The 13330-nt window shown below is 46.6% G+C and overlaps 1 protein-coding gene and 1 long non-coding RNA gene across 3 annotated transcripts in view; both read left to right on the top strand.

Moving 5' to 3' along the window:
• The window catches only part of LOC140460630 (uncharacterized), a 569010-nt gene that overhangs the window by 411582 nt on the left and 144098 nt on the right, over nucleotides 1-13330 (top strand). The window lies entirely within an intron of this gene.
• On the top strand, nucleotides 3442-11661 carry LOC140460626 (uncharacterized). Of its 2 annotated transcripts, XR_011954247.1 has the most exons (4): nucleotides 3442-3536; nucleotides 7971-8049; nucleotides 8866-9020; nucleotides 11233-11661. It is a non-coding gene; the product is annotated as an uncharacterized lncRNA (long non-coding RNA). The 2 variants fall into 2 exon arrangements; XR_011954246.1 differs by lacking the exon at nucleotides 7971-8049.

Genomic DNA, 13330 nt, shown 5'->3' with positions numbered 1-13330 from the left:
TTTCCAATGTCATGTATCAGAATGAGCAGTGGATGAGTAGCTACTATTGTTAGAAATTGTAATTTTTTCCGGAGTGCAGGTACCGCATCGTTTCATTGACAGTGTAAGGTTTACTGGCAGCACCGGGGTGTGTGGGATGTACTCACAAGAAACAAAGTTAAAAATCATACAACACCAGGTTATAGTCCAACATGTTTATTTGGAAGCACTAACTTTCGGAATACTGCTCCATCATCAGGTGGTGTAGAGCAGGATCATAAGAGAATTTATAGCAAAAGGTTGCAGTTTCATGCAACAGAAATGATATATTGAACAAACCTAGATTGTTGTTAAGTCTTTTCTCTTTTAGAATGGGTTGCAGGTTTTGGTTCATTAATATGTAAATCCCAGAACTTCCTTGAAAACACATTCTCGAGACAACTTAAGGTCTGTATATCAAACTTGAATCAGACATGTTCTATTTCCAAAGTAGAAATTTATAAAATCTCACATGGATTGACTGCCTGTAGATTGTGTGCTTTTTGAGCAAAATATAATATATCTGCAAATGTAATTCTGCAAATACAAAGTCACCCCAAAGCCTGATATGTAAGTGTGCGTGCATGAGAGGGTGAGAGTGTGGGTGTGTGCATGAGAGAGTGAGAGTGTGGGTGTGTGCATGAGAGGGTGAGAGTGTGGGCATGCTTGATAAAGTGTGTGTGTGTGATAGAGTATCAGCCTGTGAGAGGGTGTGAGTGTGGGGGGTATATGTGTGTGTCTGAGAGAGGGGTCTGTGTGAATGTGAGTGTATGTGCTTTGTGTGTGTGAGAGAGAGTGACAGTGAAGTGGGGTTACCTGTCATGTGACATGAACCCAAGGTCCTGGTTGAGGCCATCCTTATGGGTTCCAAACTTGGCTATCAGCCTCTGCTGGTCCACTAAAATTGGTTCAGCAGTTCCACAACACACACTAGAGAGGGCAGAGTGGGACTGATCTTTCGTTTGCAGAAAGTGGGAGGTTCTGGGTGCTGGAAACTAGGGAAAACACATGCTGGAGGACCTTCGGCTCAGAGAGATGGAGCTGGAAGCCAGGCTGCAGACATGTTGGGGGAATCATAGAGCGCCTACATAGAGCCTGTGGAAACAGGCCCTTGGTGACACTTCAGTCCATTTGAGAGATTGAATTTGCTTCCACAGAGTTTCCACGGTGTAGGGGTCAGTGTGTCTTGGCAGCCTCAACGATCCAATGAAGGGCTCATCTACAGTGAGAATACCCAGTCCACATTTCGCCAAAGAGTTAAAGTTCTCTCCACAGTCAGAACCCTGGGGCACTCCCACGCAGGCTGTCTGTAATCGCGGGGCTTCCCGATGCATGTGAAGTTTGGAATAATTTACTGCAGACAAACATTTCCCCTCCTGGATTCAAATGCTGCTGATATTCAGGCCCTGAGTAAATTCTTTGTGCATGCCTGAACAGCAAATCTCTTTCTCTGCTAATACCTTGAGAGATCAGATCACTGCTGTCAGTGCAGGGCAGAAAATAAGATGAGAGAATTCTGGTTTGTACGGAACATCCTTCTCTATGTTCTACCCAAAATCTGTCTCCCAATTGCTCCACCTTTCGATAGATTCCAAACCGAATTCATCCTTCTGTCCTCCTGTTTTTGCCTAGCTCCCCTCTCTTGAAAGCGCTGACTCTCAGTTCAGTTTCTCAGCCACTTCTTCCATCTCCAGTATGTCGCCGATGTCTTTATTTAGTTTTTAAAAGAGAAAGGCGGTGGTTTGCTGATGCCAGGACATGAGGGTGACTGCGCTCAAACAGTGTTCCAGACTCTGTGTAGTGTCATTTACAAAAATCTGCACTGCACATGTACAGAGAAGTGGATCCTGGGAGTGGGGGGGATGGTGGGACTGGGTGGTATGCATTCACCACCTCCCCATTGAATCAAGGCCCAATCATCCCCTCAGTGTCCCCTGTCCATTTACCCATCGCCACCAAGAGCCCCCCCCTGTCCATTCTCTCTCACTATCCCTAGCTTCCCGTCTCTTCTCTCTCTCACACACACATCCCACCCTCTGCACCCTCTTGTTTCTTACCCCACTCTCTGCAACCCCCTCCATTCTATCTCCATACCCTCTTCCCCCGTCCAGTCTCTCATCTACCCTCTCTCCCCCATCCATTCCCCTTCTCTTTCTCCCCACCCTCTGCCTTCCTGTATCCAGTCCCTCTCCCCACACTCATTCTCTCTCTCCCCCCACTCTCTTCCCCCACCCTCTCCTGGCATTCATTTTTGCTCTTTCTCCCCCCACACTCTCCCCCCACACTCTCCCCACACTCTGCAACCCCCAATTCCTCTCGCATCACATTCTGCACCCCCTCTATTCTCTCTCTCTGCCAATCCCTCTACCCACCAACCTGTGCACATCCAGGCTTTCTCTATCCCCGATGGTCTGTCCCCATGTCCATTTTCTTTTTGTCTTTCCCTCCAAGCCTCTGCCTCCCATCCAATCTCTGACCCTGCACCCCCAACCCCATCCTTTCTCCTGCCTCGAGACCTCTAAGCATAGAGAGAGAATGGATGGTAATTACTCTACCTGGGAGACAGGAGGGGTTGATTCGAGAAATAGCTGATCTTTGACATTGAGAATAGCTAAAACGATGTACTCAGAAACATCAGTACAGTCTGAAAGCATATTCAATTGTTGAAAAAAAAGCTGCAGCCATCTTTCAGAAATTTCCATAAAAATCTGTGTAGTTATGCCACAGTTGAGAACAGGCTGGAAGGGTGCAAGGGCCGAATCCTAGTCTTATGAAATTGGTTTAAATTGTGTAGAAATAGAGCCATAGAGTTTCACAGCACGGAAAGAAACCTTTCGGTCCACGCCGACCATATATCCTAAATTAATCTAGTGATCCATTTGCCACCATTTGGCCCATATACCTCTCAACTCTTCCTATTCATATACCCATCCAGATGCCTTTTAAATGCTGGAATTGTACCAGCCTTGACCACTGCCTCTGGTAGCTCATTCCATACCTATACCACGCTCTTCGGTCCCTTTTGAACCTTTCCCCTCTCACCTTATACCTATGCCCCTCTAGTTTTGGACTTCCTCTACTCTGGGGAAAAGACATACAAATGTTGAGCAGCCAGACAAAATGAAAAAGGAATAAAGTGTTGAGCTCCGGGGAAACAAAACAAATTGTGGCTCTAACGTTTCTTTTTTCTGACTGGCATTTGGACACTGAAAATTTATCAGTTACACCGGCAACTCCACTTGGCATACTGCGCATGCTTCTCGGTGTCAGCAAGCACTGCGCATGCTTCTCGGTGTCAGCAGAATACTACGCATGCTCTTTGCTGTCAGCGGGAACGACGCGCGACATTGTTTTGATGGGCCAATGGAAAGTGCTGGAGGACCGGAAGGAGCCTGCCCCCATTGTCTGAATGCGGAAGTTGGATCATGAGTTTGTGTTGGTGTCGATGCTGCTCCTCTCTCTCTGAATGAAGATTGAGCCTTACCCCAACTGCAACTTCTTTCCTCTATCCAACATCTGTGAGTACAACACATTTTTCTCACCCCCTTTTCCATTCTCGTGTTCAACTCGACTTTCAGCAAAGTTGGTTCATGTCTGTGTCTTAATTGGCAAACACGTGGCAAATGCAGTAACACAGTGTGCAGTTGTAGCCTTTCCTGTGAAATAAAAGCAGAAAGGAGATGCATTGTTTAAATGGTGATATATTGGGATGTGGAGCAAGTGAGGACTGCAGATGCTGGGGCTCAGAGTTGAAAAGTGTGGTCCTGGCAAAGCACAGCAGGTCAGGCACCATCCGAGGTGCAGGAGAGTCAACATTTTGGGCACAAGCACTTCATCAGGAATGATGTGTGGATGTACAAAGGTGCCTCAGCTGCCTTCTACTCAGGCTTTCTACTCCAGTCAATGCCAGTTGTCACATAGGTGCAGCAAGCAATGACCAAGGCAAATGGTATGTTAGCAAGAGAAATTGAGTTCAGAAATGTCCTCCTGCTGAGTTCATCTGACTTTTAAATGTCAAAAATAGTTATGGGGGAAGGCAAGAATTTTTTATTAAATATTTTATTGGAAACTTTTTCAAAGCCTTTACAAAACATCTAGACGCAGAAAAGAACTAAACCAAAGTCCAGAAAGATAGAAGCAATACAACAATGTCATATCACAATGCTATTAATAATTAACTACCTACTACCCTACCAGAACAACCATATCTGCTGAGCTTAAGCTAAACTATAATCAAATTAAATAAAAATTAAATTAAACTGAATGCACAATAATTTAAATTAGATTATATCACATTACTTTATTCTATTTCACTCACCACACCTCCACTGAGGCTCCCAATCCTGGGAGCACCAGTCATTCTCCCAATATTCTTTTCCCCCAATCTCCCCCTCCCAGGGCCCCGCGGGTGCCCAGACTGATTCCCATGGCTGTGCCACACCCCTAATTAATATTGTTGATAAGTCTGCATCAATATAATTGAGAAAGGGCCGCCTTGTCTTGTAAATGTGTTCTGTTTTGTGGTGCACCATATTTGTGAGGTAGTCTTGGGGAAGATGCTCCATCACCAGCATATGCCACCCCATAAGACCTGGGGGGCTTTTCCAATGGCCAATTCATTAAAATGTGCTTCCTCGCACAGTGGGTGAGAATGTTACACAGTCTCTTCCCGTGTTCCCCCAGAGAGAGCAAATTTGGCAACCCCAAAAGAACTTTAATCCTCAGGATGTTCTTACCAAGCACTCCAGTATCTCTGGATCTTACAACAGTGTGGGAGAATGCCTATACTAATTTTACATTTGGGACACCCTGGTGACGCTCCTCTCTTGAACTTAGCTAGCCTCTCTGGCGCCAAATGAGCCCTGTGTAAAATCTTCAATTGCATGACCTCTGCTTTGTTAGATATTGAAATTTTCCTTACATTTTCCCATATATCTTCCCATACTTCCGATGAAATATCCTCTCCTAGCTCCCGATTCCATGTCCTAAAGAGTCCCTCCACATCCCTCAGGCACGTCCCTTCTGTAAGTGATGCAAAATACTAACTGAAAGAGCACCCGTACACCAGAGCACTCTTTACTCCACATGTGGCCTGTAAAGCTGAGCCAGGAGCGTGGTCTTCCTCTGTATATAATCCCTTACCTGAAAGTACCGGAAAACGCTCCTATTAGACAATCCATACTTCTGACTTAGCTGGCTAAATAACATCAAGATCTCCGCCTCAAATAAGTTTCCCAGACAGGAGATTCCCTTATTCTCCCATGACTTACAGCCCCAGATTCATTGCCCCAGATTGAAATCCTTGGGCTCCCGCCAATGGGGTAAATGGCGAGGTCTTCAGCCAGTTGTCATCGTCTTGCCTCATTATCTTCCAGGCTTTCACCGTATTTAAAATGATTGGACTCTTACACTGCTCGGTCACGGATTTCATCTTAGCCATGAATAATAGATGAACTAGGGGACTGCAAGGCTTCAATGTCAAGCCAAATCGACCCTGAATCCCCCCGTGCCCTGTCACCCACATATGCTAACAAAGCACTTATTTGATATCTCCAAGTCTAGAAGGTCCACTACCACCACCACCCCCCCCTCCACACCCCCCCCCCCCCCCCCCCCCCCCCCCCACGTTTTATTCTCTCCAGTAATTGTACATAGTTAGCTTTATACAGCTGGTGGAAGGCAGGGGTAATAAAAATTCCCAAATACAAAAACCCTTTTGATGACCGTCTAAACAGGAACTGCATTCCATCCTTCAGATCAGGCACCTCCATTAATACCCCCCACTGGCACGGCTTCCGATTTTGTAAAGTTGATCCCGCAGCCCGAAAAACTCCAGATACATTAATTGTTTGAATCAATTGAGGAACGCACTCCTCCGGATTGGCCAAGGAGAAGTGGATGTCATCAGCTTATAGGGTGATTTTATTCCCGCCCATTCACACCCCTGGCCCCACTATTTCAGGATCCCTCCTGACAGCCCCAGCTAATGGCTCAATTGCCAAGGTAAATAGCAATGGTGAAAGAGGACACCCCTGTCAACTACCTCTCCCAATATTAAAGTTATCTGACTTAGTGCAGTTTGTGATGATGGTTGCCTTAGGATCATTATGCAACTCCACCACCCATCTACCAAAGGATCCCCCCAAACCAAAACGATGTAGGATCCGAAATAGGTACGGCCATTCTATCTGGTCAAACGCCTTTTCTGCGTCTAGGGAGACACCGAACCCGGGATCAATCTTTGCTGGCATACCTGCACTATGGTCAGTACCCTCCTGATATTGTTGGAGGAGCTACAGCCCTTGACAAAAGCCGACTGATCATCTTTCATAATTTAGCGCAACACATTTTCCAACCTCAGGGCCAGCATCTTGGTAACAATTTTAAAATTTACATTCAACAGTTAAGTGGGTCTGTGTGAAGCACATTCTTCAGGCTCTTTCCCCTCCTTTAAAATGAGGGAGATATTAGCCTCCCTAAGAGAGTGCGGAAGACAATCCTGTGTATATGAATAGCAATACATCCCCAGAGGCGGCTCCACGAACACATTTATGAATTCCTTATAGAATTCACTTGGGAATCCATCTGACCCCAGTCCTTTGCCAACCGTGGGATGCTTTATTGCTTCCTGCATCTCCTGTATCGTCACAGGCCCACTCAACTGGGAAACCTGTTTTGTCTTTAAACCGGGGAGGTGCAGGCTCTCAAAAAAGGACTGCATCCTCGCTGCACCGTGTTCGTCTCCCTCTGACCGATATAACTGTGCAAAGTATTCCATAAATCTAACATTGACCTTCTTCAACTCACTGGTAACTGTGCCAGCCTTCTCTCTAACAGACATAAAAGATTGGGAAGCATTTTTCTTTCTAGCCAGATATCGACTTGGCTTATCTCCAAATTCAAACAATCTTTGTTCAGCAAAGGAGACCCTTTTTTTGCCACCTGTGTGTGCAATGAGTCGAGAGCAGTCCGGAGAGCTGCAGTTTGACCAGGGAAGGCCTATTATAATATGCTTTCTCAGCTATCTGCAGCCGGGTCTCCAGCATCCATTGTTGCTCCTCCCTCTGCCTCCTTCCATTTGTTGAATACGAAATAATCAGGCCTCATAAATATGCCTTAGAGTCCTCCCACAGTATTGCTGGATTACTGGCCGTACCTGGGTTGATATCCCAGAAGGCCTTGAACTCTCTTCTGCTGTACTCAACGGATTTGCTACCCCTAAACAGGAATGGGTCCATGTACCAGTGCTATGCATCCATTCCACCACCCTTGACTTTACCATCTAAATACACTGGCACGTGGTCCGAGACAACTATATTCCCAATTTTACAAGCCAATGTTCTGTTCAAGCAATCCAATGGCATTAAAAAATGTCAGTTCCCGTGTGGCACTTGGGTGGGTTGGAATAGAAAGTAAAGTCTCTTCCATTAGGGTGGAGATGTCTCCACACATCCACTAATCCCAACTCCTCGCACATGTCCACCAACTGCTTAGGTTGTGCAGGTGTACCTGCCTGGCCCCTTGGCACCCTGTCTACCTCGGGATGTATTAGGCGATTAAAATCTTCTCCAATGGCCATGCGGCGCACCCCTAGACTTATTAATTTAGCAACTGCATCAATTAGAAATTTAAGAGGGTGCACCGGGGGACGATATACATTCAGGACGCCATACTCTTCTCCATGTGTTAGAGCTGTAAGAACGATGGACCATCCATGTTCATCCTTAATTTGCTCAATTACCTGGACAGGGAGGTTCATTCTTACCAGTATAGCCACTCCTCTACACTTGGAGCTAAAGGAGGAGAAGAATACCCAACCCCCCCACTGCTGCAGTTTCAGATATTCCTTATCATTTCAATGTGTCTCTTGCAGCAGGGTGATGTCCACCCTTTCCTTTCTAGGGCTTAACAGCATCTTTTTAATGGGGGAATGGCTCCCTTTTACATTTCAGGTGCACCACCTGAACGAATCAGTAGCCATGGTCATCCAGGGCAGCCTGTGGTTATCCAAGAGGAGGAAGCTTATCTGAGGTGTGGTGAGCGACAAAGACATGAACTCTATAAAGTCTAAAAACTACTCCTATTAAAAACTACTATAAATAAAAATCTAACCACCACATATAACTTAAGCAAACACTCAAATAACCCCAATTATGTAGAGATCTCCCCCCTCAACTCCCCCTTCCTACTCCCCCACCCTTGCCACCATCCCGGCTCCTTCCCGCTGAGGCTGTGCCCCAAGCGCCAGGCAATTCACAGATTGAAAAAAGCATGTTATTTACATTCTGAGAGTTAACAATGGATGCCCATCTCCCCACACCCCTTCTCCATACATCTTAACCATAGATATAGCCACCCCCAATCCAAAAACAAAAGGACAGCAGTGAAAAAAAGGCCCCAGACAAGACCTAACTGACCGTTTTACTAAATAATTCCAGTTTTACATTAAGGCAGTACATATAAAGCCGATAACCACAACAAAAAGAGGAGAGAGGAGAAAAAAAGGGGCAAAAAGTAGCATTGTCTGTAATGATGTCCCGCCTTCACCCCGACCTGAGTCCTTTAATTCAGAGAATTCACAAAGCCCTTCGCCTTTTCTGCTGAATCAAAATTATATACCGTCCCTCCATGAGAGAAATGCAACACGGCCAGGTACCTCAAGGAATATTGAATGTTCAGATCCCTTAATTTTCTGTTAACTTCATCAAATGCTCTTCTGTTCTTAATCCCGGCTCCTGAGAAGTCCTGAAAAGACATTATTCTTGAGCCTTTGTGCATTAAGGCCTCTGGATCTCTTACCAGTCTTCTTGCTGTTTCAATCACTAGCTGTTTTACTTTATAATGCAGGAGTTGCACTAGGACCGTGCGGGGGCGCGGGTCCAGCCCTGACCGCATTTCCATCCAGTGGGCCCGCCCCACACTCAACAGACCCGACTCCGACTCCAGCCCCAGGAATCCAACGAGGTCTTCACCTTCCTTACATTCCGGAAGACCCACGAGCTGTAAGATTTTTCTTCTACTTTTGTTTTCCAGGTCATCCATTTGCTCGTGAAGGACCCAAACCTGGTCTTCCAGCGTTCAGATCCTTCCTCCTGAGACCTCCGCCACGGTCTCCGATGCCACGGTTCTCTCCTCCGCTGCCTATTCTCTTCGGTCCAACATTTGAATTTCCTGCTCATGCTTTTCCAGCGTGGCAGGTAGTGGTTCCACTGCTGCTTCAATCTTATCTCAGAGTTTGGCAGACTCCAAGAGTAACTGCTGCTGTCCCATTAAATCCAAAGGGTCTGCCCTGGGAGTTTGAGCATTGGCTCCAGGCACCCCCAATGCAGTAGGGGAGTGCCCTGCCTGCTGCATCCCTGTCGGCCCCTTTCCTCCATTTGCTTTCATTCTGATCCTAACGCTGTCAAACCACAATTATAGCAGCTCCAGACGTTCAGTAAGTTTCTATTAGCAATTTTTTTTCTCTTACAGATGGTTAATGAGGTGGGGGGGGAGGGGGTAAAGGTCCACCTTGCCGGGGGTATGGCACAGAGCCCCGCACAGCAGACCACTCAAACCACCGCAATCTTGGATTTCCAAGAAAATGGTTTTAAGACCAGTACATAACAGCTACAGGGTCATACAGCACAGAATGGACCCTTCGGTCCAACTAGTCTATGCTGACTATGTTCTCAAACCCAACTAGTCCCATTTGCCAGTGATTGGCCCATATCCCTCTGAACTTTTCCTATTCATGTGCTTATCCAAATGTCTATGAAACATTGTAACTGTACCTGCATCCACTACTTCCTCTGGACACCCATCCACACAAGCCAATCTCTGTGTGAAAAAAATGGAGCTCTTCATGTCTTTTTTAAAAATCTTTCTCCTCTCACCTTCAAAATTTACTCCCTAATCTTGAAAGCCTCACCCGAGGGAAAGGACACCTGCCTTTCACCTCATCTGTACCCCTCATGATTTTATAATCCTCTATAACCTCACCTCTCAATCTCCTCTGCTCCAGTGAAAGAAATCCCAGTCTATCCACCTGGCTGTAGGTATATTCATATCCAGTTATGATCTGTTCAATGCTGGTGCAGGCTCAAAAGACCAAATGGCCAACTCCTGCTCCCAGTTCTCTCACTCTGTGTCCAGAACAGCATTGGGAGATTGAGAAAGGGGAGGGATAGATATCTTGTTTGTTTTTATTTTTAAAATGCACTTGATTCCAACAAATAAAAGCAACAGGTACAAGTATAGCACATGCAGTATTCCTCATTGCAGCTTCAAGGTTTTGTGTCCTCTTCTTCCGCATTGGCTCCAGCACATTCGGCTTCCTTCTGCATCCCCCCCCCGCCACCCCGCCAATCCCCGCCCTGAGCCGTTGATGCTTCCATTGTTTATAAAATCAAGAGAGGCGTGGATAGGGTAAATCGACAAGGTCACTTATCTGGAAATCCAGAACGAATGAATAATAGGTTTGGGGGGTGTGGGGGAGATTTAAAAGGGACCTAAGGGGCAATTCATGGAGAAGGTGGTGCATGTAAGGAAAGAGCTGCCAGAGGAAGTAGTGGATGCTGGCATAATCCTAACATATTTAAAGGCACCTGGATGTGCATATGAATAGGAAGGGTTTAGAAGGATATGGGCCAAATGCTGGCAAATGAGACTAGATTCGGTGAGAATATCTGGTCAGCATAGACCAGTTGGACCAAAGGGCCTTTGTCTGTACTGTATATCTAGATGACTCTGGTTTGCCACTTCAGTCTGTTCAGTTTCTCTCTAGTATCATTGCCTTGATGTCTCATTCCAAAACTCCCCCACCCCCGTGGGGGCACTTTAACCATTTTGCGTTTGGTTGTTTGTCAAGAAGCTGAATTGCAGGTTCATCCTGAATGTACACACTTTATTTTTGCTTCCCAAAATCACTCTCAACAGTATCCCAATGTCGTGGAAGATATTAATTTTCAGGTGGAGGTATCCAAAATTCAGAGAGATGTCAGTCATGACTGTTTTGCTCTTCTGTCCCTGTCAGATCCTGAATCAGCACTTTCAGGAGAATTAGAATGGAGTGAGAACAGAGAGAGAGAGAGAGAGAGAGAGAGAGAGAGTGGGATGGTGCTTTCAGTTTTGTGGAATAACAAAAGAAAAGAATGTTCTGTAGAAAGTAGAATTGCTTGTTCTGAATTTCTACCCTGGACTGACAGTGATGATTTTTGTAACCTCGTTTTACAGAGTATTTGAAGATCTCAGGATGAAGTTTCAAAATCAAGACATGAAGTGCTTATGCCTGAACCATTGACTCTCCTGCACTTCGGATGCTGCCTGACCCATAGTTTTTGACTCTGATTCTCCAGTATTTGTGAGCCACTCAATCCATCGGGACTGCAACAATTTTCAACTATGATCCAATTGGTTCCTGTTTCAGTACGTTTTCAGCATCAGTGGGACTGGAAGAGAGACCCTACTGTTGCAGCAACGCACTGAGTGTGGAGCCTGAATCAGTTATCTGGCCTGGATAAAGGAATTCAAGGCAGGGAGGGGACATACACGCGTTTGTGTGCAACTGTAGCTTCGGCGATGGAGAAACCATGGAAGTGTGGCGACTGCGGGAAAGGCTTCCGTGTCCCATCTGCCCTGGAGACACATCGGCGCAGTCACACCAGGGAGAAGCCCTTCCCCTGCCCCAAATGTGGGAAGGCCTTCAGCGATTCCTCTGACCTGCTGGCCCACCGGCTGGTCCACACCGGTGAGAGGCCATTCACCTGCTCTGTCTGCGGGAAGTGCTTTACACGCTCTTCCGACCTGCTGAAGCACCGGCGGGTCCACACTGGGGAAAGGCCCTTCAGCGGCTCTGTGTGCGGGAAGAGCTTTACCCAGGCCTCCCACCTGCTGACACACCGGTGGGTCCACACTGGGGAGAGGCCGTTCACCTGCCTCGAGTGCGGGAAGGGCTTTGCTGTCTCCTCCACTCTACTGATGCACCAGCGGGTCCACACTGGGGAGAGGCCGTTTGCCTGCCCTGTATGTGGGCAGAAGTTCACAATGTCCTACAGCTTGAACAAGCACCAGCGGAGGCACCAATGCTCCCAACAATCCGATTCTGCCGGTAACACTGCTGAGGGTCATCCCCAGGACTGAACCTCCTGCCCTTTCTGATAGTGGGTGCAGTGGGAGAGCTGATAGGCTTTTTTTGTTTTCTACTGGGGGGTGCGGGGTTGGGAGTGGTGGTGGCTCATTGGTTAGCACTGCTGCCTCATAACACCAGGGACGCAGATTTCATCCTCAGGGTGACTGTCTGTGTGGAGTTTGCACGTATTCCTCCCCTGCCCCACCCGCCCCAGCCACCAGTGTCTGTGTGCGTTTCCTCCGCGTGCTGCAGTGTCTTCCCAAAGTCCAAACATGCGCATATTTGGGTGAATTGGCCAAGCTAAATAGTCCCATAGTGTTCAGGAGTGTGTAGGTGTGGTGCATTAGTAAGGGGTAAGTGCAGAGTGATAGGATAGGAGAATGTGTCTGGGTGAGTTACTCTTCAAAGGGTCGCTCTGAGCTTGTTGGGCTGAAGGGCCCGTTTCCACACTGCAGGGATTCTATGATTCTGTGAACATTGCTTCCAGTGGGCGCTGCTGCTCATTGAGCCCAGGACCCGCACAATCCTAAGACCACAAGACCATTGGAGCAGAAGTTAGGCTATTTTGACCCATCGAATCTGCTCCACCATTTGTTAGAGACAAAATAAAAAACTGCAGATGCTGGAATCTAAAATAGACAAACAGGAGGCTGGGCACAACAGGAGTCAGCATTTCAGATATTATCCCTCAGGACTGAAGAAGGGTTCTACCCGAAACATTGACATCTCCATCAGAAATGATTTATCAGGATGTTGTTAGAACAAGAGGGCATAGGTTTAGAGTGAGAGGGGAAAGATTTAAAAGGGACCTAAAGGGAAAACTTTTCATGCAGAGTGTGGTGCGTGTATGGAATAAGCTGCCAGAGGAAGTGGAGGAGGCTGGTTAGAATTACAGAATTTAAAAGACATTTGGTTGGGGACATGAATAGAAAGGGTTAGAGGGTTTTGGGCCAAGTGCTGGCAAATGGGACTAGATTAATTTAGAATATCTGGTCAGCATGGATGAGTTGGACTGAAGGATCTGTTTCCGCGCTGTACCTCTCTATGACTACCGGTCCTGATGTAAGTTTAGAATTGAGTAACTTTGAATAATTCAATCTTGTTAAATTCACCTCCCGGAAGATTTCAAATGAACCCCTCCAAGCGATATGATTTAACTACTCCGAGTTGGATAAAATATCCCATCAATTTCAACATGAATGC

The sequence above is a fragment of the Chiloscyllium punctatum genome, chromosome 36 (assembly GCF_047496795.1).
Source record: "Chiloscyllium punctatum isolate Juve2018m chromosome 36, sChiPun1.3, whole genome shotgun sequence".
In the NCBI taxonomy this organism is placed as follows: Eukaryota; Metazoa; Chordata; class Chondrichthyes; order Orectolobiformes; family Hemiscylliidae; genus Chiloscyllium; species Chiloscyllium punctatum.
The sequence above is the reverse complement of the archived record's forward strand: the minus strand, read 5'-3'. Positions and strand labels throughout refer to the sequence as shown.